This window comes from Trichosurus vulpecula, chromosome 6 (genome assembly GCF_011100635.1).
Source record: "Trichosurus vulpecula isolate mTriVul1 chromosome 6, mTriVul1.pri, whole genome shotgun sequence".
In the NCBI taxonomy this organism is placed as follows: domain Eukaryota; kingdom Metazoa; phylum Chordata; class Mammalia; order Diprotodontia; family Phalangeridae; genus Trichosurus; species Trichosurus vulpecula.
The window spans coordinates 9619534-9647228 of record NC_050578.1 but is presented as its reverse complement, the minus strand read 5'-3'; the positions used below and the strand labels follow the sequence as shown (position 1 = coordinate 9647228).

The 27695-nt window shown below is 38.6% G+C and overlaps 1 pseudogene; it reads left to right on the top strand.

Annotated features, from left to right (window-relative positions):
• Positions 1 to 23426: 23426 nt before the first annotated feature.
• LOC118853307 lies at positions 23427 to 24027 on the top strand (annotated as a pseudogene).
• The last annotated feature ends 3668 nt before the right edge of the window (positions 24028 to 27695 follow it).

Sequence of the window (27695 nt, the reverse complement as noted above, 5' to 3'; positions counted from 1 at the left end):
CTAGAATATCAGATCAGTTCTCCTTAATAATTTCATATAAGGTGATATCTAGGCTCATTTTTTTGATCATGGCTTTCAGGTAGTCCAATAATTTTTAAATTATCTCTCCTGGATCTATTTTGCAGGTCAGTGATTTTTCCAATGACTTCACATTGCCTTCCATTTTTTTCATTCCTTTGGTTCTGTTTTACAATATCTTGATTTCTCATAAAGTCTCTAGCTTCCACTTGCTCCAATCTAATTGTTAAGATGTTATTTTCTTCAGTGGTCTTTTGGACCTCCTTTTCCATTTGGGTAATTCTGCTTTTCAAGGCATTCTTCTCCTCATTGTCTTTTTGGAACTCTTTTACCATTTGAGTTAGTCTATTTTTAAGGTGTTACTGTCTTCAGTATTTTTTTGGGTCACCTATAACAGGTCATTGACTTGTTTTTCATGGTTTCCCTATATCACTCTCATTTCTCTTCTCAGTTTTTCGTCTACTTCTCTAACTTGCTTTTCCAAATCCTTTTTGAGCTCTTCCATGGCCTCAGACCAGTTCATGTTTTTCTTGCAGGCTTTTGATACGCGCTCTTTGACTTTGTTGACTTCTTCTGTCTGTATGTTTTGGTCTTCTTTGTCACCAAAGAAAGATTCCAAAGTCTGAGTCTAAATCTGAGTCCATTTCCACTGCCTGGCCATGTTCCCAGCCAACTACTTGACTCTTGAGCTTTTCCTCGGGGTATGACTGCTTGTAGAGTAGAGAGTACTTTGTCCCAAGCTTGAAAGCTGCACTGTTGTTTTCAGAGTTTTTTCTGCACAGTAAACTCTGCCACCCCAGCACTCCTTCTCCCACAAGAACTGCCAAAACAGACAGCTAATCAGATCTGAGCAGGCTCTGCACTTCCACTTGGATCTGCCACTTAATTCCTCCCACCTGGTGGGCCTGGAGCCAGATGCAACTGCAGCTTTAGTTCTCTATCTACACCACCTCTGCTGCCCAGTGGTGGAACCATGAACTCCTTTCACGCTTTCCTCACAGTTTTTTTTTTCCCACTAACCTTCTCTGTTGTCTTTGGTGCTTGTGGGTTTAGAAGTCTAGTCACTGCCACAACTCACCGATTCAGGGTGCTAGGGCCTGTTCTGTTTGACTGCCAGTCTGGTTGGTCTGGGTGCAGCCCATGCTGGCCTCTGCTCTTCTCTGCTCCCAGCTCCATGTGATGATAGACCTTAACCAGTGACCATCCAGCTGTTCAGGGCTGAATCCCTGCTTCCCTCTGCTATTTTTTAGGATCTGCAGTTCTAGTAATTGTTCAGAGCCATTTTTATAGGTGTTTGTAGGGTCCTGGGGGACAGCTTTAGGCCAGTCCCTGCTTTCCAGCCACCATCTTTGCTCCAACCCCCCAAATATCTTATGTCCTTTCCACCTATTTCTGTTGGGTTTCTATGCCCAGCTAGTGTGTGTAGATATATATTCTTCCCATTTTTTTTTTGAATGCAATTTATTTATTTAACATATTTGGTTTTCAGCATTGATTTTCACAACATTTTGAATTACAAATTTTCTCCCCATTTCTACCCTCCCCCCCACTCCAAGATGGCTTATATTCTGGTTGCCCTGTTCCCCAGTCAGCCCTCCCCTCTATCACCCCCCTCCCATCTCATCCCCTTTTCCCTTCCTTTCTTGTAGGGCAAGATAAATTTCTATGCCCCATTGCCTGTGTATCTTATTTTTTAGTTGCATACAAAAACTTTTTTTGTTTTTGAACATCTGATTTTAAAACTTTGAGTTCCAAATTCTCTTCCCTCTTCCCTTCCCACCCACCCTCCCTAAGAAGTTGAGCAATTCAACCTAGGCCACACATGTATTATTATGTATAACCCTTCCACAATACTCATGTTGTGAAAGGCTAACTACATTTTGCTCCTTCCCAACCCATCCCGCTTTATTGAATTTTATCTGTTGACCCTGTCCCCTTTCCAAAGTGTTTGTTTTGATTACCTCCACCCCTATCTGCCCTCCCCTCCATCATCCCCCCGCCTTTTATTTTTTTTTATCTTCCTCCCTCTTCTTTCCTGTGGGGTAAGATACCCAACTGAGTATGTATGGTATTCCCCCTCAGGCCAAATCTGATGAGAGCAAGGTTCACTCATTCCCCCCTCACCTGCCCTCTCCCCTCCTCCCATAGAACTGCTTCCTTTTGCCACCTTTATGCGAGATAATCCACCCCATTCTATCTCTCCCTATCTCCCTCTCTCAGTATGTTGCTCTCTCATCCCTTAATTTCATTTTAGTTCTTTTAGATATCTTCCCTTCATCTTCAACTCATGCTGTGTCTGCTCTCTCTCTTTTACATATATATATATATATATATACATATATATATACATATACACATACATACACATACATACATATAGACATAGATATATACATACATACACATTCACTTATATATACATAAACATATATATATACATATACATATACATATATATATATATGTACATGCATATTCCCTTCAACTACCCTAATACTGAGGTCTCATGAATCATACTCATCATCTTTCCATGTAGGAATGTAAACAAAACAGTTCAACTTTAGTAAGTCCCTTGCAATTTCTTTTTCTTGATTACTTTTTCATGCTTCCCTTGATTCTTGTGTTTGAAAGTCAAATTTTCTATTCAGTTCTGGTCTTTTCACTGAGAAAGCTTGAAAGTCCTCTATTTTATTGAAAATCCATATTTTGCCTTGGAACATGATACTCAGTTTTGCTGGGTAGGTGATTCTAGGTTTTAATCCTAGCTCCATTGACCTCCGGAATATCGCATTCCAAGCCCTTCGATCTCTTAATGTAGAAGCTGCCAGATCTTGGGTTATTCTGATTGAGTTTCCACAATACTCAAATTGTTTCTTTCTGGCTGCTTGCAGTATTTTCTCCTTGATCTGGGAGCTCTGGAATTTAGCAACAATATTCCTAGGAGATTTCTTTTTTGGATCTATTTGAGGAGGCGATCGATGGATTCTTTCAATTTCTATTTTGCCCTGTGGCTCTAGAATATCAGGGCAGTTCTCCTTGATAATTTCCTGAAAGATGGTATCTAGGCTCTTTTTTTGATCATGGCTTTCAGGTAGTCCAATAATTTTTAAATTATCTCTCCTGGATCTATTTTCCAGGTCAGTGGTTTTTCCAAGGAGATATTTCACATTGTCTTCCATTTTTTCATTCCTTTGGTTCTGTTTTATAATATCCTGATTTCTCATAAAGTCACTAGCTTCCACTTGCTCCAATCTAATTTTTAAAGTAGTATTTTCTTCAGTGGTCTTTTGGACCTCCTTTTCCATTTGGCTAATTCTGCCTTTCAAGGCATTCTTCTCCTCATTGGCTTTTTGGAGCTCTTTTGCCATTTGAGTTAGTCTGTTTTTTAAGGTGTTTTCTTCAGTGTATTTTTCAGTATTTTTTTGGGTCTCCTTTAGCAAGTCATTGACTTGTTTTTCATGGTTTTCTCGCATCCTTCTCATTTCTCTTCCCAATTTTTCCTCTACTTCTCTAACTTGCTTTTCCAAATCCTTTTTGAGTTCTTCTATGGCCTGGGGCCAGTTCATGTTTTTCTTGGAGGCTTTTGTTGTAGGCTCTATGACTTTGTTGTCTTCTTTAGGCTGTATGTTTTGGTCTTCTTTGTCACCAAAGAAAGAATCCAAAGTCTGAGACTGAATCTGGGCGCGTTTTCGCTGCCTGGCCATATTCCCAACCAACTAACTTGAGCCTTGAGTTTTTCAGTGGGGTATGACTGCTTGTAGACTAATGAGTTCTATGTTCTACATTTGGGGGGGAGGTGCCAGCTCTGTCAGAGCCGCACTCCTCCTTCCCCAAGGACCCCCAGTCCAGACTGGGCATAGATCTTCAGCAGGCTGTTGCACTCCTGCTCTGATCCGCCACTTAATTCCTCCCACCAGGTGGGCCTGGAGCCGGAAGTAACAACAGCTGTAGCTGCCCCACCTCCGCTGCCCCCGGGGCTGGAAGCCGAACCACGAACTCCTTCCACTCCCGCAGCTTTTCCCACTAACCTTCTCCGCAGTCTTTGGTGTTTGTGTGTCGAGGGGTCTGGTAACTGCCGCAGCTCACATATTCAGGGCGCTAGGGCCCCCTCCGCCCGGCTGCTGGTCTGGATCGTCCACGCTGCTCAGGCTGGGCTCTGCTCCACTCCGTTCCCAGCTCCCAGCTCTGTGTGGAATAGACCTCACCCAGAGACCATCCAGGCTGTCCTGGGCCGGAGCCCTGCTTCCCTCTGCTGTTCTGTGGGTTCTGCCGTTCTAGAATTGGTTCAGAGCCATTTTTATAGGTTTTTGGAGGGACTCGGGTACGGAGCTCACTCTAGTCCGTGCTTACCAGCTGCCATCTTGGCTCCGCCTCCTATTCTTCCCATTTTGAACCAATTCCAATGAGAGTGAAATTCAAGCATTGCCCACTGTAATATCAATTAAGTTGGGTGTCTTTGATTGATCCTTACTAGGTGCTAAACCACTGGCCCAAACCCCTGTCTGCTAGGTGCTAAGCCTATGTGGGTGTGAAGCCCTCAAGGTTCCAGGGGGAGTTGATAAGACCAGAGCCAATAGTAGGAGCCTGAGTTCTGCTCACTGAGATGATGCTTGATGACGGTGAAAGAGTGTATTAAAAGAGACAACAAAGCTATTTGCTTGGGGCTCTCACTCTTCAAGGTGTGTTGATGTGGAGACTCTGGGCAGCTGTGATTAAGAGCCCTCCAGCTTGTAAATCCGGATGTTGGGACTTTGTTAAACTCTGGTAACTATGTATGTTGTGATTTGGTTAGACAGAAATATTGATCTGTTTATATTGTCTCTGTAATTTCTATTTGTATTTGCTCTGAAATTCAGGGTGTTGCCTTTTTCCCCTGAACTAATGGAATGATATATGTGTATGTTCAATTAAACTGAGACTATTAACACCTTAAAATTACTTTCCTTAGTAAAGCTGACCAAAAGAACCTGTGTTGGCAGCTTTCTGTGTGCTGGTTGCTGCCAGGTCTTACACCCTTATAGGATCTGCGAAGCTGCTAGCAGATCGTTGCAACACCCACCACCCAACCATTTTCCCCTTCACTAAAAAATCTCTTCTTTGCATGCCTCTTTTATGTGAAGAAATTCTCCCCGTTTTATCTCTCCCTCAGCCCTACTCCCAGGGCCTCTCTCTTTCTCAACTCTATGGTTTTCTGTTTTTTTTTTTCTTTTTTAAGGATGTGGCAGAGAATCAGACCAACATAATTGACTCACACCATACCCTCTGTTTATGTAGACCCCTTCTAACTGCCCTATTAATGATAAAGTTCTCAGGAGTTACATGTATCATTTCATAAAGGAATGTAAATAGCTTAAATGTATTGTTTCCCTTATGATCATTCCTTTTTTATCTTTTTATGCTTTTCTTGATTTTTGTGCTTGAATGCCAAATTTTCTATTCAACTCTGTTTTTTTTTCTTAAGGAATTCTTGAAAGTCTTTTAGTTTATTAAATATCCATATTTCCTTGAAAAATTATACTCATTTTCCTGGTAAGGTTATTGTTTGTAATCCTAACTCTTTTGGCTTCTGACAGTTTTCAGAAGAAATAAAAGCTATCTATAGTTATATGGGAAAAAATCTTTAAATCACTACTGATGAGAGAATTGCATATTAAAAGCACTCTGAGATACCACTTTTGGTGCTTTAACATTGAAGTTACTAAATCTTGTATGATCCTGACTGTGCTTCCATGATATTTGCATTGTTTCTGGTTGCTTGCAATAGAATCTCCTGATTTTTGAGGAGATTCTAGATGGTTTCTTTCCATTTTTATTTTACTGTCTGGATCTAAGATTTATTTTTCCTTTCTCCTGACATTTAGGTTTTTCTTTTTTCTTAAAGTCTCATGGAATAGTTAGCTTATACTATCCCAGTTCTAATTTTTAAGGAATTATTTTCTTCAGTGACCTTTTGTACCTCTTTTTCCATTTGGCCAATTCTGCATTATAGGGAATTCTTTTCTTCAGTGAATTTTTGAACATCTTTTTTCCATTAGGCCTTATTTACTTTTAAAGAAATTTTTGCTTCAGTGAAATTGGGCCTCTTTTACCAAGCTGTTAATTCTCTTTTTATAATTCTCTTTGCATCTTATTTCTTTTCCCATTTTTTCCTCTACCACTCTTATCTTTTTTAGGTCCAATTAGTATTTTCTTTTTTTTTTTCTTCTTTTTCTGTATCTTTAGACTGAAACACCAGAACTCAAATATAGAAGAGAGAAAAGAAAAAAAAAAACAAATAAAAACTTAAGTATCCAAATTTAAATACAAAGTAAGAAAAGAAAAATAAAACATATTGTGTGCACAGAAGAACATAAGAAAGAATTCAAAATATGTAGTGATAAATTTTCAATTCAAAAAGCCTGTATGATAAATACTAGATGTTGTGTTGAGAGCTTTTCCACTTTTCTTTTCTTCCTTGTAAGTTTTCTTTTATTCTCTGCTGATAAATTTTTACTTTGTTCTTTTCCCCCCTTCCCCCCCAAGAAGGCCAAATAAGTGCAGATATAGGTATAAAGATATAGATATATACATACATGTAGCGGCAAGCACCCTAGCATACCCAGGGTGGCCTGCTAGCACAGGTTCTTTAATTTGCTTTTAAAGGGGTCAATAATCTTCTTTAATTACATTCACTAATTCAGGGGAAAATACAATACCCTGAATGTCAGAGAAAATACAAGCAGAGAAGTTAACATAAAGACCAACAGACAGGTCTCTAATTGCCTGAATCAAAGCAATATTGCTGTAAGCTTTACATACTTCACTTGATTGAGAGAGCCTTTACATCTGAGTAGTCAGGGAGCTCTGAACAAATGGCTACTCAGAGTCTTGACCAGGAAATCAAAAGATCCTTCTGATAAGCAAATCCCCAAAGAAAAATGACAGCCTCAGAGTATATACACACTTTTGGCTAATAGGCTGAGTCAGAAGGCATCACAATCCTCATTACTCAGTGCCTAATTAGCTTAGTACAAAAGGTGTGGAAGCCTTCCTACAAACAAGTCTCCCTTAAGCAAGCTCCTCCCCCGATGGACTCCACATGAGGCTTATTAATTGGTTGGGGAAGATATTACATCCCATTAACTCCAGGATCTTTCATGTCCATTACAAAAGCAACTTATATCTAGATAGGTATTAACATCTACATCAGATCAACATAATTCACACAAAACAAACACATCACATTTGCAACTTATTAACAGGGTGGCCACCCAGCCTTAAACAAACACAAACGTATGTAACATGACATAACTTCTTTGGGGGTCAAATTGTTTGTGGAGTGACCAACAAGTTCATCCTCCCTCAATACAAAACAAAAAAGTCCAACTAAAAGTCTTCTTGGGGGTGTGTCCTTCTCCCCATGCTGCCATTGCCGGCTTTCACCTGGCCCTCTCAGGTGCATAGTCTAATGAGTAAAGTCCTAGTCTTAGCATTGCTCTAGCTGGCACTTTCAAGTCCTGAAGGGCAGTTAAGCCACCAAGCCAACAGGGTTGGTTCTCAGGATTATGGCACTTCCCTCAACCCACCACAGACAACGTCATGTTTCAACAATTCATCTAGCAGCTGCTGTGGGGGTGAAAAACTAACACGAATCCAACAACAAGAACTCTGCAAGCCCAGGTTATTTTGATCTGCCTTACTAAGGAAAGCAACAGTAAGGGGTTAACAATCTTACTTTAATCCAACATGCAAATATCATTCACTCAGCTCAACGGGAAAAGCCAGCACTCTGAGCTTCAGAGCAAATACAAACAGAGAAAATAAACACAAATCAACAGATAGACTTCCATCTGACAAAACCAAAATATACAGTTACCAGAGAAGCATCAACATCTGGGTTTTCTCCAAAATTGGGGAGCTCATGACAATAGCTTGCCTAGAGTCATGCACCACTCCTGCTGTGGCTCAGAGCTCCAAAAGAGAAAGCCAACCTCTGGGTTTATATATCTTGTTCAGGGTCAAAGGTGAGTCACACATGCGACTCCCCCATGTGACCTAAAAGCATCAAAAATGTTACTTAAACCCATGTGGTCTAAAAGTCTCTGATGTCACAAACATGTCACTCAAAACCATGTAAACTAGGCTTTCCCTTGAGGCAAGGAGGCCATCAAGGACTCCTAATTTAATCAAGGAAACAAAGGCCAAACTCATCAAGTGCACTTGGTTAAATAATTGCTAACAGCCCCATCTTGATTCCCAATACACTCTATCCCCCTTTCCTGGGTTCCAAACCATTCTAGGGGTAGGCAGGAGGAAAGCACATTTAGTGCTCCTACCTTATAAAGTTTTTTTATCTTGACCCAGGACTGAATTCTGAAATCCAGGATTCTTCCTCTTACAGGAGCCAATCATCCCAGACTCTTGCCTGGACACACTGGAAGCTTTCTGTTGCTTTTCTAACCTTTCCAAGGTCTGCATGTAGGCAGCTTTCTGCCCCTGCTCCAGGGCTCCATTCCAAGTCACTCCTACCTGGCCTCTGAATATAACACACTTCACAGTCTGGTGTGGGGCTACTCCACCAGAGCCCTGGCTCTGGCCATCCCCACCTCCAGCCGGCTTGTTTTACTTGCTGTATTGGTAATTAGGATGGGACTTTTTACTGTTTTCTCTTTTGGAGCATTGCTGTAACCAAGTGCCTTTGATGAGTCCAGCCTTTCTTTCTTTGATTAAATCAGGAGTCTTTGATAACCTGTTTATGTGAAGGGAAAGCTTAGTTCACACAGGTTTGAGTCAAATGGTTGTGATGCCCTTTGACCCTGAACAGGCTATATAAACTCAGAGATTAGCGTTTTGTTCGGGGCTCTCACTCATTGGAAGAGTGTTTTTGTGATTTGACCAAACAAGACTCTGGGTAGCCATGGTTAAGGAGTCCCCTGGCTTGAAAACTCAGATGTTGATGCTTCCCTGGTAACTATGTATTGAGATATTGGACAGAAAGCTAGAAGCCTGTCTACTGGTTTATGTTATTTGCTCTTTTATATCACCTCCGTTTTTAATTTATGTTTGCATTTGCTCTGAAGTTCAGGGTGCTGGCTTTACCCCCCTGAGCTAAGTGAATGATATATGTAAGTTTGATTAAAGTGAGATTGTAAACCCCTTAAAGTTGCTTTTCTGAGAAAAGCAGATCAAAGAGCCTGTGCTAGCAGCTGTCCTGTGTGCTGGTGTTATTGGCCTTACACCCACACAGCAGCTGCTAGCAACATTGTTGTTGCACTCCCAGAGGTGCTGCTCAAACAACTTTTCTCAGGACTGCTAGTGGGGTAGGGAGGGGGGATGCGGGGTTATCTCCCAGGGTCCCTGCTCTGAGCACCCAGGAAACCACTACGGTCACTGCTACTCATATGTTTTCCCTCAGGTCTCTGCTGCTCCTAGGGCTCCACAGAACCATAGCCACAACAACTGGGAAACAATAGACAATTATCCCGGTCCCCATACTTTCTTTTTAGTTTATGTAGATCCTATTGACTATGACATATGTAGCAGCAACCACACTAGCATACACAGAATGGCTGCTAGCACAGGTTCTTAGATCTGATTTTCTAGGAAAGAATACTCAAAAAGTGGTTAAATATCCTACTTTGAATTAGATTCACTAGTTCAGGGGAAAAGTCAGCTCCCTGAATGTCAGAGAAAATACAAGCAATTAGCACGAAAACCAACAGACAGTGCTCTACCTGCCTCATCAAAGAAATATTGCTGTACACTTTACATACATCACTTTACATCTGAGTAGTCGGGGAGCTCTGCACAAATGGCTACTCAGAGTCTTGACTAGGAAATTAAAAGATCCTTCTGATAAGCAAACCTCCAAAGCAAAATGCCAACTTCAGAGTATATATATATGCACTTTTGGCTAATAGACTCAGAGCCAGAAGACATCACAACCCTCAGGACTCAGTGCAGAATTAGCTTAGTACCAAAATGTGTGAAAGCCTTCCTACAAGCAAGTCTCAATACACATATACATACATATATGTATATATATATATATATACATATGTATATATATGTATATATATGCATATATACATGCATATACATACATACATACATACATACATACATAGACATATACTTTCCCCAACAAATTCTACTCCTGATCTTTGTTTTTATGTTTGTGCATATCACTTAATTCCTATCCCTCCTGACACCTCCACTCTACTTCTAACCATTATTTTGTTCTCCTATTACTTAACCCATCCCCATCCAAAGTTCCTTCTTCTATGCTCCCATTCCCATAAATCTAAATAACATTCTAATACCCTCTTTAACATATTCCCTCATCTCCCCACTTCCTATCTCCTTACCATTTTATTTCTTCTAAATTTTGAAAACTTTTATGCTCTTCTAGACACACACACACACACATATGTGTGTGTGTGTGTGTGTGTGTGTGTGTGTGTGTGTGTATATATATATATATATATATCCTCCTTAAAACAATTCCTTATTAAAGAAGGTTTTCAGAACTATCAGCCCTCCTCCAACATCTAATTCCTCTGTACTAATTCTTTCCATTGTACCTCATTAGTATAGAATAATTACTCTTTTTCTCTGTTCCTAAATGGCTAAATGATTTTACTTTTTAAAGTCATATCATATTCAGATCTACCATTATCTTTCTTTCAAACTGCCCTATTACTAATGACAATCTTAGACATATGTTTTACATTTTGCATATATAAAAGGTAAATGATCTGTCCTTATTGAACCCCTTGTCATAAGTCCTTGGTATATACTTTATGTTTCTTTGGCTCTTTTATGTCCAAACTTAATTAAGTTCAGATTTTTTTAACAAAGTCCTGAAAGTCTGACAGTTTACCAAATATCCTTTTTAAATTTAGGATTATTCTTAACTTTGCTGGGTATGATATTTTCATCCAGAACACCAATTCTTTTGCTCTTCAATATATAATGTTCTAAGACCTGTGATCTTTTAGGGTTTTCATTGCTAAGTGAATTTTTATTCTTGTTGCACTTGATATTTTTTCCTTGAGCTGGAACTTCAGAATTTAACTAAAATATTTTTATGAGTTTTCCTCATAGGCTCACTTTCAAGTGACAGTTAATGGATTTTTTTTTCTATTTCTACATTCCTCTCTTGTTTTAATGCTTCAGAATAATTTTCTTTAATTATTTCTTGTATTGTTGTATCAAGATTCTTTTTTTTTTCTTCATAGCTTTCAGGTAATCTTTCTACTCTTATGTTTTCTCTTCTTGATCTGTTCTCCAGATCAGTGCTTTTTTCTTTTCTATATTTTTCATTCTTTATGTTTTGTTTTGTTTTTTTCTTGATCTCTTATAACTTCCCTGGCTTCCTCTTGATAAATTCTAATTTTCAGAGTGTCATTTTCTTCTTTAGCATTCTGTATCTCCTTCTCTAATTGGTTGACTTTCTTTCCATAATCTTGTTTTTCTTGGATTGTTCTTATTTTATTTTATTTTTATTTTTTCCTCAATCACCTTCATTTGATTTTGAAGTCTTTTTATTTTAATTTCTGCTGTTAATTCTTTTTGGGCAGGTGATCTCTTGACATTACTCTTTGGGGTAGAAGAACGTTTCTTTGCTTCAATATCCTCCTGTGAAAATGAACCCTAATTTTCTCTATTCCCATAATAACTTTCTGTGGTTGGAATCTTTATCCTTTGCTGCATTTTTGTAGTAATCAGTTAATTTTTTAGTCAACTCTAGCACTGGGATATGAGGGATGGTTCCTCTGTCCCCAGTGCTTCAGTTCTCCCCTTTAGTCTGGAATCAAAGCCAAACCACCAGCCACCTGTAAGTGCCCACAGCCAGAGGTATCCCACCCCACTCACTAGCTAGGTGTTGGTTCCTTCTTGCTGCTGCAGCTCTCCACAGCATAGCTGGGTCTGGAGTTCCTTGTCAGCAGAGATTCCCTTGATTTTCCCTGGCACAGACACCCAACTCCCCTCACTGTCCTGGGGATAAAAGTTCCTTTGGCTGGCACTGAGGGAACCTCCCAACCCAGCTAACCCCAGGGCTTGCTGCTTGTTGTTTAAAGGACCCTACTTTGGAACTGTTTACTCTTCACAGGGACTAAACCTTGTCCTGGGATTTTTCTTCAGATATTCTCAGATCGTCCCAGGAGTACTACTGTTCTTTTCCTACTCTTATTTATTTTTACCGGAACTTCTTTCACCCCAAGGTACAATTTTATCTCTTGTGGGAGAAAATCATGAGAGCTTGGAATTTTCTGACCTACTCCACCATATTCCCAGAATCCTCTCTCCAATCAGCATTTTTCTTTGAGACTTTGCTTGCAGCTGTTTTCACATTATTGTCTAAGTTTGTGTCTTGAGCTTCCCTGCCACCATAGTAGATATTTGTGGTCAAGTTCTTTTTTGGTTTTGTTATTATTGTTGGTTGCTCATTTTTTCAGATTTTTTTTTCATTTTAAATGTTATGTTAAAGTTGGGTTCTGTTCACCTAGGGATGAGGAGTCACTCTGATAAGCTTCAAATATTTTCATGCTGCTGTTTTCAGAATTAGTTATCAGTGTCTGGGAGTTTTCAATGTTTCCAAGGTGGTATTATCCTGGGAGAGGTATAGTCAACTAACCTCCTGGTCTGCATTCTGGTTGTCACCCAGGAAGGGCCCCTGATCCCCTGACATCACAATATTAACACTCTTCATGGCCCAGAACTGTGACCATGGCCTCTGCTCTTTTTTCACTGATCATTCCTCTGATCCCTAAAAGTGCTTATGGGCAATAGAGTTGCCATTCAGTACCAGCTGCACTCAATGACAGCAAAGCGTCCCCATAATTGCTTTCTGCACAGTTGTCTGACTCTCTTATCATCTCTGGGCTGAGAGATCTAGAAATTGTTTTAGCTTTTGCAGTAACTTCCAAGGCTCTTTCAACAATCCAGCTAGCAGCTTTTGTGGGGTTGAAAGACCAACACAAGCTCAATAACAAGCATGCTACCAGCACACTGCAAATGCCCAGGATCTTTTTATCTGCTTCACTAAGGAAAACAATGTTAAGTGGTTGACAAGTTTACTTTAATTCAGGATACAAATACCACTTACTTAGTTCAGGGGAAAAAGCCAACACCCTGAACTTCAGAGCAAAATACAAACAAATTACAAACATCAATAGACAGACCAAATACAATTCATAGTTACCAACATCTAAGTTCAACCTGGGAGCTCATAACAAGGGCTAGTTCAGAGTCACACACGCCACCATGGCTGTGGGTAAGAGCTCCAGAGAAGAGAAAGCCGGGTTTTACATCTTTTTCAGGGTCAGGGGGGAGTCACACATGCGACTCACCTATGTGACCTAGAATCATCACAAAGAGATGACTTAAACCCACATGGTCTAAAAGCCTGTGCTGTCCCAGACACATCACTCAAACTCATGTGTAAACTAGGCCCTCCCCTGAGGCAAGGAGGCACCAAGGACACTGAAATCTAATCAAGAAAACAAAGGCCAAACTCTTCAAGGGCACTTAGTTGAACTGAGTGCTAAGAGCCCATTTTGCTTACCAACACAAAGGCCTACCACTTGTACTTCTGCCAAAATAAGAGCCTTTGGCTATCCCACTGCTACAGTTCTCTTCTGCCAACATCTTAAGTTTTCTTTGCTGGAAGAATGTCTCCCTTTGACCTTTTTATTGTCTCTGCTGCTGTAGAATTTGATTTTAGGGAAATATTGGGAGAGTTCAGCTGTGTCCCAACCTGTAGTCTACCATCTGTTATCTATTTTTAATAACATATTTGTGAATCATAAAACTGTAAATCTTCAGACACCCATTATTTAACACACTACTTAGTTCAAGTTCAAGTGGAAAAAACACAAGCATTCTTCTCCAAAATTCTAAATAAAATGAGTGGTGGTGCATGACAGTTATGGAATATTACTGTGCTATAAGAAATAATGAGCTCCATAAGTTTAGAAAATAATCATGGAAAGATTTGCATGAAATAATGAAAAGTGAAATATTTAGAACCAAGAGAACATTGTATTATTTTAAGAACGACTTTGAGAAGATAGCACTGTGAAATCAGGGACTTATCAAAGGTCTCTTACAAATTCTGTCAGAAACCTCTTTAAAAAGTGAATCTGAGCAGTTTTGAGAGAGTTAGAAGCCACTAGTAGACTAGGTTTGGTGGGTGTTTCAGGTGTGTGGAACTGTATCAGGTCACAAAAAAAAAAACACAGGAGCAGCAGCAGAAACCAGCCAGCGAACTAGATTGGGAGAGTATTGGGTGGGCATAACTAAACCATAAATAAGCAGGAGCAGGAGTAGGGCCAAGGCTGAAGTGGTGGTGATTCCCAGGTCTCTCAGCCCAGGATGGGAATCTTTTGGAGCTATGGAGAGACATCAGCCCAGAGCCTGCAGCCATGAGGGCAGCTTCTCCTGAGGCTTCCAGCCCACAATCTAAAGGTTTAAAACTTGCCATCTTGAACCTCCAGGAGCCATGATGATGAGGTTAAATGGCTCTCATCATGCTGTCAATACTCCCCTGAAAGAAACCCTTGAAGAGAGGAACCAGAAGTGGATTTCAGTTGTCTTTTAACTCAGGAAGATGGGGAGAGAGAACTTCCTCTGGTGGCAGAAAGATACTAGTGCAGGAAGAGAGGGGTCCCATCAGGCCCCACCTCAGGAGAACAGAGGTGGTTCCTGAGCCCCAGGAGGGTGGAGTCAGCAAGCATCAAAACCAGGGCACCAGATGTGCCTCCCCATAGCAAGGGGACAAGAGCACAGACACCTGCTAAGGCCACCTGTGCTGTAATACAGTCCTAGGGGAAATGGAAACTTCCAGCAGTGCCATCACCTCTCGCCCACACCTCATGAAACAAGAGAAGACAGCAAACAAAGCCAGTAATCAGGCCCACAGTTCCCAGCACAAGAAGGGTGGGAAAGAGGCCTCTGTGCCCCACAAGCAGAGATCCATTTTAAAAGCCAGGAAAAAGAAAAACACCAGGAAGATACAATCCAGAAAACCAATGTCTATTTTTTTTTGTTTTTTTTTTTTGTTTTGTTTTTTATGGAGGCAGCGAAGATCAAAATACCAATTCAGAAGAGGAAAGCATTGACACTATACCCACATCTGAAAAGTCAAAAGGAAATGAGAACTGGGTCTCAAACCCAAAAGGCATTCTTGGAAGAGCTCAAGCAGGATTTTAAAAGCAAAATAAGAGAGGTAAAAAAAAATGCAAAAAAAAATCACTGATAAGAACAGAAGCTAAGTGAAGAAAACGACTTGTTACAAATTAGAATTGGGCAGGTGGGAGCTAATGACTCTATGAAGCATTAAGAATCAGTCAAACAAGATCTAAAGAATGAAAAGAATGGAAGAAAATGTAAAATATCTCACTAGAAACACCTGTAACATGGAAAACAGATCCGGGAGAGATAATCTAAGAATTATTGGTCTACCAGAAAGCCATGATTAAAAAAAGAACCTGTATGTTTTCTTCCAAGAAATCTTAAAAGAAAACTTCCCCAAGGTCCTAGAACAAGAGGATAAAATAGTCATCGAAAGAATCCACCAATCCCCCCGAAAGAAACAATGAATCGAAAATTCCAAGGACTATTATATTCAAATTCCAGAATTATCAGGTCAAGGAGAAATTATTGCAAGCACCCAGAAAGAAACAATTCAAATAATGTAGAAGTACAGTCAAAATCACACCAGATCTTGCAACTTCTATGATGTTCACAAAGGCAAAGGAGCTTTGACTACAAGCAAGGATCAACTACATAGCAAAATTGAGCACAAATTTTCAGGCAAGACGATGGACATTCAATGAAATAAGGGAATTTCAGACCTTCCTGATGAAAAGGCCAGAGCTCAATGGGAAATTTGATCTTCAAATGCAAAACTCAAGAGAGACATAAAAGGCAAATGGGGAGGGGACTTTGTTATACAATAAAGGCAAATTTTTTACAACATTATATAGGATTATATTGTTTTATATATGTTATAAATATATATATATATATATATATATATATATGTCAGTCTTGAGAATGGTACAGTTATTACAACAATTAAAAGTGATATACACAGGTTGAGGGTGTCAGTATGAAATGGCTGATGTGATGAAGAAAATCCTAATTAAGGTGTACAAAGGGATTATTCTGGGATAAGAAGTAAGGAGGAGGTTGAAAAGGGTAAATTAAATCACATGAAGAGGCAAAAAAAACATTTTAGCAGAGGGAAAAAAGGGAGGAAGAAGAGCAGTGTTTGAGCTTTGCTCTCATTGGATTTGGTTGAAGGAGGAAATAACATAATCTGACAAGTATCGAAATCAAATTTGTCCTACAGGCAGTAGGAGAGGAAAGGGCAAAGAACAGGGTGGGGCCGGGGGGTTGGAAGGGAGGGAAAAGTAGCAAGGGGAAAAGTGTAAGATAAGGGAGTAGTGTGGAGTGGTGTCAACAAAGAGGGAAAATTGAGAAAGGCAGTAGTCAAAGGCAAAATTCCTTTGATTGAAGGGAGAAGCAAGAAATAAAAGCATAAACAGGGGGAAAAATAGGATGGAGAAAAAAAACACAAATGGTAATCACAACTTTGAATGTGAATGGGTTGAACTGTCCCATAAAAAGGAGGCAGAGAGCAGTATATGTTAAAAACCAAAATCCTACAATATGTTGTTTACAAGAAACACATTTGAAATGTGGGGATACATAGGAAAAAGGTAAAGAGCTGGAGTAGAATATATTATGATTCAGCTGAAGTAAAGAAAAAAAAAAAGCAGCGATAGCAATCCTAATCCCAGACAAAGCAAAAGCAAAGAGAGATCTAATTAAAAGAGAAAAGCAAGAAACTATATCCTGTTAAAAAAGCACCATAGACAATGAAGTAATATCATTACTTAACATATATGCACCAAGCAGTATAGCATACACACTCTTAGAGGAGAAGTTAAGGGACTTATAGGAATAAAAAGACAGCAAAATTATACTAGTGTGGGACCTCAATCTATCCCTCTATGAAACTGATTAATCTAACCTCAAAAAAAAAAAAACAAGAAAGAAGTTAGGCAGGTAAATAGAATTTTAGAAAAGGTAGATATGATAGACCTTTACATTTGGACTATTATGTAAATAAGTTCAAAGGGAAGGTATTAGTTTACATGCCACCTTGGAGGAAAGTGGGGAGGAGAGGGAGGGACAGGAAATTTGGAACTCAAAAACTTGTGGAACCAAATGTTGTAAACAAAAAATAAAAATAAAAACAAAAAGGATGACTTTAACTCACAAGTTATTTTGACTATTATAAATACCCAAATTAACTATAAAGGACTTAATGAAGAAAAATATAATCTGAATCAAGAGGAAGGATATATGTATGTATGTATGTATACATATACACACATGCATGTGTGTATATGTATATGCATATGCATATGTGTATATATGTCTATATTTATCTATGCATTTGTGTATATGTATGCATGCATATGCATATATGTATGCACATGTAAGTGTGCATCCATGCATGTATGTATGCATGTATACATATATTTATGTGTATGTATATATGCTTGTATGAATATATGTATATGCATGTGTACATATGTAGGAATATATGCATGTATATGTGTATGTATGTATACATATATACAAATATATACACACAAAACATACATCCATACATATAAATACCTATATACACATACATACATATATACATATATACACACTCATATATACCTATTTGTGTCTAATGGTAGCCATGTTAGGGTTGGGGGGAGGAAGGAGGGAAGAAAAAGGTAAAAAAATAATTTTTCATCATGTTTATATTGTATATTTGAAAGGAATAGCAAGTTGTGCATCATAAATTTGCAGTTTTATGTACAATCACCTTTTTATTGTATTATATTATGGAAATGTTTGTTTTATTATATAATTTTTTTAAAGAAAGAATGCAGAAAATGAAAATGAATGACTTATTATTTAGTCTTCCTTCAATGTTTCAAGATTTTATAACTTAGTTGGTTTAGATTCTCTCTCTACCCATACAGAATGTCACCTCTTGATAGCTTTTAATAGATAGTCTTTGTTCACTCATCAAATTTTAGGACCACAGAGGTGGAATTTCTAGGTATATGAGAGATCAGCTATTTCAATAGCCTCATTTAATATCTGAAAAAAACGAGGCCTAGAAATATTCACTGGAGATATAATTAACATGAACTCCCATCGCCTAACTCTAAATTCATTTCTACTTCCTTTTAGAGATTATTGTTATTGTTGTTATCATCAATAACAATGACCTGAATAGGGAGCAAAGATTATACTGTCAGTCTGGACCCTCTTTCCTACTGATAAGTGGTCCAGTGGGAACACTGACATCATCTGAAAAACTCAGTGGCAGCAGCTTTGGGGCTACCTATATCCTGATAAACCCCTAGGAGGGAATAAACTTGCCAGGCTCCAACTGCACAGTCTGATAACTGATCATTAGTAGTTCTACACATAATGTCTTTCCAATTTGGAAAGACCTTCAAAGTTTTCCCTCTACTGCTTTAGCTATTGGAAATTCAAGCTTAAAGGAAGAAATTAGCAAAGAATTATAACTTAACAAGGTTTTTGTCTTTATTCCAGTGCTTTGCAGATGGCACATTGAGAGAAAAATAGGTAAGAAAAAAATTAAGAAATGGTAATAATATATTTTTGTTATTTCCCTTGAAATTCTTATCTAAAAATCCTTTAGATGACTTTTATTATATTTTCATTTAGTTTTATAAAATAATTTTTGGTATTTTTCTTTTCATGGCACTAAATTTACAATTTAACTTAGACACAGTACTGTCATGTATGTTATATTACCATGACCCAGTCAAAAATTTAAATGAAGTGAACCTTGTGTTCACTTCTGTTTTACCAGATCTCAAACTATATTATAAAGCAGTGAATATCAAGTCTACTTGGCATTAGTTTAAAAAATAATGAGAAAAAACATGAGTGATTTAACAAAAAAAAACCAAATAGCACCTAAAAGCTGTCAAACATAGTGGCATAGAGTTAGAAAAATGACACTGGGGAAATGATTTCCTGTTTAAAAAAAAAAGAAAAACTGGAAATCAATATTTAAAAAATTAGGTTTAGAACATAATTTTACACCAAATGGTACAAAAAGCTCAGGATATACACATGAAAAGTGTAAATGGTTCTACAAAAATTAAAGAAGGAAGGGAGATACCATTCATAACTATGAATAGCAGGAGAGTGCTTGAAGACTCAAGGGATAGAAATGAGCAAATATCTGTAAGATGGATAATTTTGACTCGATAAAATTGAAAAGCTTTTACACAAACACTTTTAATCCAGTTAAAATTAGCAGTAAAACAGTTTACTAAGAGGAAAATAGCAGCAAATTTCTCCATTAAAGGCTCAATTTCTAAATGCTCAGTATCCATAGTGAATTGATTCAAACATTTAAGAAAAAGATCCATTCCCCAAAAGATGAACAGTCAGAGGATAGAAACAGGGGGTTTCAAAAGGAGAAATGTAAGCTACCAAGATCACTGCACCAAATCACTAATAATAAGAGACATGCACATTACAACAACTATGAGGGTTTGCCTTATGTGCACAAGATTGTAAAAGATGACAAAAATAGAAAGAAAAATGTCAACTGTTGGAGGGTTTGTGGTCATACAATTATACTAATGCACAATTTTTTTTTATTTTTAGTTTACAACACTTGGTTCTATATAATTTTGAGTTCCAGATTTTCTTCACTCCCTCCTGCCCTCCCTCCACAAGACAGCATGGAATCCCATATATCTTCCACGTATAACTTCGCATTGAATTAATTTACACACTAGTCAAGTTGTGGAGAAAAATTATGACCAATGGAATGAATCTTGAGAAAGAAGAAACAGAACAAAAAAAAATAAAACAACCCAAAAACAAAAAAAAGAGAAAAAAAGGGAAAAAGGCAAGCATAAAGTGTGCCTCAATTTGCATTCATACTTCATAGTTCTTTCTCTGGACATAGAGAGTATTCCCCATCGTGAGTCCTTTGGAGTTGTCTTTGCACTTTGTGTTGCTGAAAAGAGCAAAGTCCATCAAGGTTAGCCCTCACAGAATCCATATATCTGTGGATGTGTATAATGTTCTCCTGGCTCTGCTCTGCTCACTCAGCATTATGTCATGTAGGTTTTCCAGGTTGTTATGAAGTCTGTATCATCCCCATTTCTTATAGCACAATACTATTCCATTACCTCCATATGCCACAGATTGTTCAGCCATTCCCCAATTGATGGGCTTCCCTTTGATTTCCAATTCTTAGCTACCACAAAAAGAGCCACTATAAATATTGTTGTACATATGGGTCCTTTTCTGTTTTTGCTGCATCCCATAAGTTTCACCATTATTGTCATTCTCATGAAGAAGTTATTAATTATTTCTCAGATTTGTTCTTTGGCCCACTCATTCTTTAGAATTAGATTATTTAGTTTCCAATTAATTTTGAGTTTATTTTTCCATGGTTCTTTATCACAAATAATTTTTATTGCATTGTGATCTGAAAAGTATACTTTGAATACTTCTGCCATTCTACACTGGATTGTGAGGTTTTTATGCCTTAATACATGGTCAGTTTTTGAGTATGTGCCATGTACCACTGAGAAGAAAGTATATTCTTTTTTTATCCCCATTCAATTTTCTCCAGAGGTCTATCATATCTGCCTTTTCTAAAGTTCTGTTTACCTCCTTAACTTCTTTCTTATTTATTTGGAGGCTAGATTTATCAAGTTCAGAAAGGGGGAGGTTGAGGTCTCCCAATATTATAGTTTTGCTTTGTATTTCTTCCTATAATTCCCTTAACCTCTCCTTTAAGAATTTGCATGCCATACCACTTGGTGCATATATGTTAAACAATGATATTGTTTCATTTTTTATGGTGCCTTTTAGAAGGACGTCCTTCCTTATCTCTTTTAATTAAATCTATCTTTACTTCTGCTTTGTCTGAGATTAGGATTGCTACACCTGCTTTTTTTTTTACTTTAGCTGAAGGGCAATATATTTTACTCCAGCCTTTTACCTTTACCCTGTGTGTATCCCCCTGTTTTAATGTGTCTCTCCCAAACAGCATATTGTAGGATTATGGTTTTTAATCCATTCAGCTATCTGCTTCTGTTTTATGGGAGAGTTCAATCCATTCACATTAACAGTTATGATTTCTATCTGTGTCTTTTTCTCCATCCTATTTCTCCCCTTTTATGCTTTTATTTCTCCCTTTCACCTTCCACTCCTCAACAAAGTTTTGCTTTTGACAGTGGCCTTCCTCAGTTTACCCTCCCTCTTTATTCCCTTCCCTCATTTTACTGTTTCCCATTTGCTACTTCTCCCCTCCCTTCTGACCACCCCCCTCCCTATTTTCCCCCTTTCCCCTCCTACTACCTATAGGACAAGTTAGATTTCTATACTTATCAGGGTATGTTATTCACTTCTTGAACCAGATCAGATGACAGTAAAGCTCAAATATTGCTCTTCTCCCTCTGTTCTTTGCCTTTACTAAAATGTGTTTTTGTGCCTCTTCATTTGGTGTAATTTACCATTTTGTACTACCTCCTTACCTCTTCTCCCATAAACCTCCCTTTACATCTCTTAGTTATATTTTATATCTTTATATCAGTCATTTTATACAGACATTCACAATCTATGTGTGTCCCTTTCAATTGTAATAATAGCTGGACTATTCTCAAGATTGACACATATATGTATACATACATGAATATATATGTATATATGTCATACATAAGATGGTATAATCCTATATAAAGATGCAAATAATTTGCCGTTATTTATTAATAAGGTTTGTGGGGGTTTTCCCTCAGTTTACTTTTAATGTCTCTCTTGAGTTTTGTATTTGAAGATCAAATTTTCCATTGAGTTCTGGCCTTTTCATTAGGAAGGTCTGGAATTCCCTTATTTCATTGAATGTTCATCTCCTTGCCTGAAAAATTATGCTTAATTTTGCTGGGTAGTTGATCCTTTGTTATAGTCCCAGCTCCTTTGCCCTTCAGAATATCATATTCCAATTTCTCTTGTCTTTTAATGTAGAATCTGAGAAATGCTGCGTGATGATGACTGTAGTTCTACGATATTTGAATTGTTTCTTTTTGTTTGCTTGCAGTTTTTTCTCCTTGACTTTGTAATTCTGAAATTTGGCTATAATATTTCTTGGTGTTTTCAGTTTCGGATCTCTTTCAGGGAGGAGGATTCTTTCAATGACTATTTTCCCCTCTGGCTCTAGGACCTCTGGGCAGTTGTCTGTGATAATTTCTTCGAATATACTGTCAAGGCTCTTTTTTTCATCATGTATTTCCTGTACACTAATAATTTGTAAATTGCCTCTCCTGGATCTATTTTCCAGGTAAGTTGTTTTCCCAATCATATATTTCACATTTTTTTTCTATTTTTCCATTCTTTACATTTTGTTTTACTGCTTCTTGATGCCTCATAAAGTCATAAGCTTCCACTTGCTCAACTCTAATTTTTAATGAGTTACTGTCTTCATTTTGCCTTTGAGTCTCCTTTTCCAATTGGTTGATTTTACCTCTCAGGGTGTCATTTTCTCCATTTAGATTCTGAATGCCCATAGCCATTTCACCAATCTTATTCTTTAGGGGCTTGATTTTGTCAGTGGATTTTTTTTCCATTTTTTCCATTTTTTTCTTTTACCTCCCTAATTTGGTTTTTAAAATCCTCCTTTAGCTCTTCCAGTAATGCTTTTTGGGCTTGAGACCAGTTCACATTCCCTTTGGAGGTATCAGATGTGGGTATAGTGTCAATGTTATCCTCTTCCAAATTGGTATTTTGATCTTATAGGAATCTGACAGAACTTGTGAGAGATCTCTGGTAAGACACTGTTTTCACACAGCCATCTTGGCTTTCCTCCCCCTTTCCCCTCCCCCCCCTCCGCTAATGCACTATTGATAGAGCTGTGAATTAATCTATTTGGAAAATAATGTGAGTTTATAACCAAATAGACACTAAACTACATAATCTTTGACACCATGATACCATTGCTAGACATATTTCCCCAAAAGTTAATGTGCACAAAATACTTGTAGCGGCATATTTCTTTTTGTAATGGCAGAGATTGGAAGCAAAGTTGGTATCCACAAATCCAGGAGTGGAGCAGAAAGAGTGGGGCAGGAAGCCAGGCCGGAGCTGGGGAAACTGAGGCCAAGGCTGGGGAAATTGAGGCCCCAGCCAATATCAGTGTCCCAGAGACATCTTCCAGGTTCATTCAGTCCAGGTTGGAAGGGCAAAGGCAGCAGTAGCATTGGGGGTCACAGGCAGAGCTTTTGGGGGCACTGCTCAGAGGAGGCAACCGTGGTAGAGGCACTGGCAATATCATAGCGGGGCTGCTCGGCATGGGCTTGCTAGGCGACATGATCAGGGCCATCAGAGAAGCTGCCCCCAGTTACAACCCAGAGGCCCCACCCTGTTGATCCCATTTCTCCAACATCAAAGCCAGTGAGAGTGATGAGGTCCATCTGGTAGGAGATGCTTTGGAAGTCAGTGCCTCTGAACTCAAGAACATCTTGAACAAGTTAGTGACTTGACACCCTCACCTGAAGATTGGCAGTTTTGGCTTCGATCCCTGTTGGAACATGGTGGCTGTCATGAATAGTGATACCACTGGCAAACTTGGCTTTGAGGAGTTTAAGTACCTTTGGAACAACATAAAGAAATGGCAGGACATCTACAAACAGTAAGACCTAGACTGCTCAGGGACCATTGGCAGCAATGAGCTACCAGGAGCCTTTTAGGCTGCAGGTTTTCAGCTCAGCCCAGAGTTGTGCCAGATAATGATTCAGCAATACTCTGACCAGGACGGGAATATGAGTTTTGACAACTTCACTCGTGCTTCTAGATGCCATTTTCCATGCCTTTATGTCTCTGTACAAGGATGACAAGGGTCAGATCCAGGTGAACATTCAAAAGTGGCTGCAACTGACCATGTACTTCTGAGGCCCATGTGTCTGTCTACCCGACTGCTCATTAACCCCCCTCCATACTACCCAGGACAGAGATTGCCAGGAAGCTGCCCTCCCACTCCCCTGCATTTCTGTTGTTCTCATCCCAATACAGGCACCACCAGACACTGAGTGTTGCCCTTGCCTCACCCCTCCTACCACCAACTATACAAACATGGCCACCACTGAGGAGCCCCTGCTCCCTGCTCATCCCCAATCCCACCTCCCAGATCCAGATCATGCCAAACAACCACATGCTTCTGCCCCCCAGCAGACCTGTAAACATATCACATGCCCTAACATACCAGCCACATGTATTGTCCTTAGAAATACTTATGGTCTAATGCGCTGTCCTCCCAAGCTTCACCCACAAGCCCTGTAAACATACCACATCCTATAACATGGCTGCCACTACTCCTAAACCCCTGCAAACACAAGTTACATGTTTTAACATCTCAGCCAAGTGCCATCACATTCTGCCCCCATGGGGTTCATTTGATATCTAGTGCCTTCTCCCATACCCCATGTCTTTTAGGCCCCCTCCCCTCCTCTCTGGGTGGGTTGGGGAGTAGGTGCAGGGCTTCAGGGCTGCCCCAAACCCAAAATAAAGAGTGGTCACATGACAAAAAATTATCAGTCAATGAAACTTTTTATAACATATGAATATGATGGAATATTATTGATCCTCAAGATTAATCAACTCAATTTAATTTAGCAAGTGAGTGGATGAATGGATGAATATGTAAATAGATGAAAACCATTTTAAAATACTTGCGTACTTGTACAACACTGAGGATGAAAATATAGTCTCTGTTTTATCACTTTAAAAGTAATATTTCTGACTTCAAATATACCTCTACCTAAAGTGGATCTGTAGATTAATTGGGATTTCCAAGTCCCAAAAAGTTGCCTTGATCAGCATTGATTTCTACAGGTTCTAGACATAAGTTATAGCCTAAATCATTTGCCTTGATCAGTTGAATCTTCTCATGTTTGGACAATGTTTGGCTTTTAAGCCATATGTTAATAAAGCATACCTAACCCCCATTCAATACATTATTCTTTTTTCCAGCTTGCACCTTCCTCAAAAGCATTTGCAACCTGGGCCAATGGGTTTTTTTTTTCATTGCTGAGAAAGCGTTCATACTGAAACAGAGACTAGCACATGTGGAGAATGTATGGAGCCTAATTGCGGGAGTGTTGTGATGATGCATAATGGAACTGCTTGAAGGAATGGTGGAGTATTTGTAGAAATTCTGTGGATCAGGTCTATTAACCAAATTGTTAGGATAAATCCTACTTCCCCCTCCCCCTCCCACCACACACTCATTCTTAGCTGTATAGATGGACCTGGAGATTCCTTCAGAAAGACTTTAATTTTCCTCAGCCATTTTTCTTATGCTGTTCTTTTGGACTCCTTTGCTTGTGACATTTGGTGAGAGACAGTTCTATAAAGGGGCAGTGGTGCAGTTAAGTGGCAGTGTAGATAGAGTGCTGGACTTGGAGTCAGAAAGATTCTTCTTTTTAGTTCAAATCTAACCTCAGATACTTACTAGCTACGTGATCCTGGGCAAGTCACTTAACCTTGTTTGCTTCAGTTTCCTCATCTGTAAAATGAGCCTGAAGAAGGAAATGGCAAACCATTTCAGTAGCTTTGCTAAGGAACCCCCAAACAGGCTCAGAAAGGGTCATACATGACTGAAATTACTGAATAACAAGTACTGTAAGGAGAGAGGCTTTGAATCTTCCACACCAAGGAGAACATGACCCTATGGTCCTTAGTCACTATTTTCTGTTTTAGGATGAGGGATTGGAGGCTCCAAAGTTTTAAGGTTCAAAAGATCAGGAGAGTGAGCATTTTGGTGTTTGGGCCTGATAATTTTGGCGTTTTGTAGCGTACTCAGCATGGAAACCTCCAGGAGCAAAAAAATGACTTGGCACCCAGTCCAGCAGTGGAAATGAGAACTAGTCAATGTTGAATGAACTTAATAGAACTAATGCCACATATAAACTATACTAAAGAGTAAGCCTAGTGTCATTAGTAAACAAAGTGGGATAGGGGAGAATGTATCCTCGGGTATTAAAATAAAATCTACCTTTGTCCTCATTCTGTATTTGAAATAAATAACCTTTTGTAAAAGTTGATTTATGCTAAATGGTTAAAATAACCTGGGGTGCTAAACATTGGGACCTAAAAGTAGAGGAAACATTTCTGGGGATGGGTGGGGCTTGAGCAGATGGCATTAGATAAGAGATACCTCCAAACCCTACAGGTACCTTGGAAGTCTAAAGGGCAGATACATGGTCTCCATTATATTTTTCCAGAGCACATTGCTATGATATATTCCATTAAGAGAGTTAATTCTTGCCCAAGCCATTTGAAATCTTTTTTAGTGTCTTTCAAACATCAGTTGTAATTGAATCAACAAAAGTAAGATCCACTCATATTGTTCCACAATTTGTGAATCTTTATAAATCACTTGACAAGTAAATTAGTGTCATATCAAACTGCTGAGCCTGAACTTTCCTGGCAGAGGTGGATGCACTGTACTTTTATTATGCTTAGTGTAGTAGATTTCACTTTTAAAAGAAAGAAATAAAGATAATTTTATAACATAGCATTCAGAAGGGTAAGGTTATGCTCCATTTTGAATAAAACAGAGAAAAGACCATCCAACTACAGTGGTTCTGAAGTAAAATAATCTAATATGTGATTTGGTCAAGCTCTTTAATAACTGTAAGCCTCTTTTATTACAGTTCCTTAAAGGACATTTATTGATTCTACTATTTTAGTCACAAATTTGGAGAAAGTCCAAAGTGGTAGAAGAAAAAAAATATTAAAGGGCTGGAAAAATAGAGCCTAAAGAAAGATCAAAATTTATGATTACTTATCTGGGAGAAGAAAAAGCTTAGTGGAAGATTTAATTATAGGATACCAATATTGGGAAAAGATACTTTCCTTGATCTTTGGGGGGAAACTTCTAAAGAATAAGAGCTGAGATCCCTGTTTCCTGCAGCAATTTAAGAAATATTCTTTAATTAAGTGAGAGTGCAGTAAAATACCACTCCCTAGCAGAAAAGAGAGAGAAAGACATTAGAAGGCACAGGAATGCAGTGTCTTAGTGTGTCCTGGACCTTCATTTTATATTTAAAAAAATCAACTCTAATATATTCACTCTAATGAATGTCACCGGCCATAGGAGGTAAGAAAGTAATAACAAGGAGGGAAATGGCTCAAAAGCATTTCTAAATAACCATACCATTTCTAGATCAGCAGGCCTTCATGTGGTGAATATCCCTAACTAACCAGCAGATATGACTGCATAGCCATTACCTGATTTTACCTGCTATTTTTAAGAACTCAAAGAGAAATAATTCAAGTTTGAAAGTGACAAAGATGCCATATGTTAGACCTCGATTTGGAGGTGGGAATTTACTGGAGTAATGAGTCAGGATGAGGATCTCAAATCATCCCCCAATACATTTTAGTAGATTTTTCTTAAAAGGACACAACAATTTCACTCTTTAAAATTTTTCCTAAGTGAAATGATAGACAAGGCATATTGTGTTCTTTCTCATTACTAGGTTTCTGTACAAGTGTGATCAAATTCCTGAGACTGTCTTAAAGTTTAAACTTTAGGAGAGAGGGGTATGTCATATTTC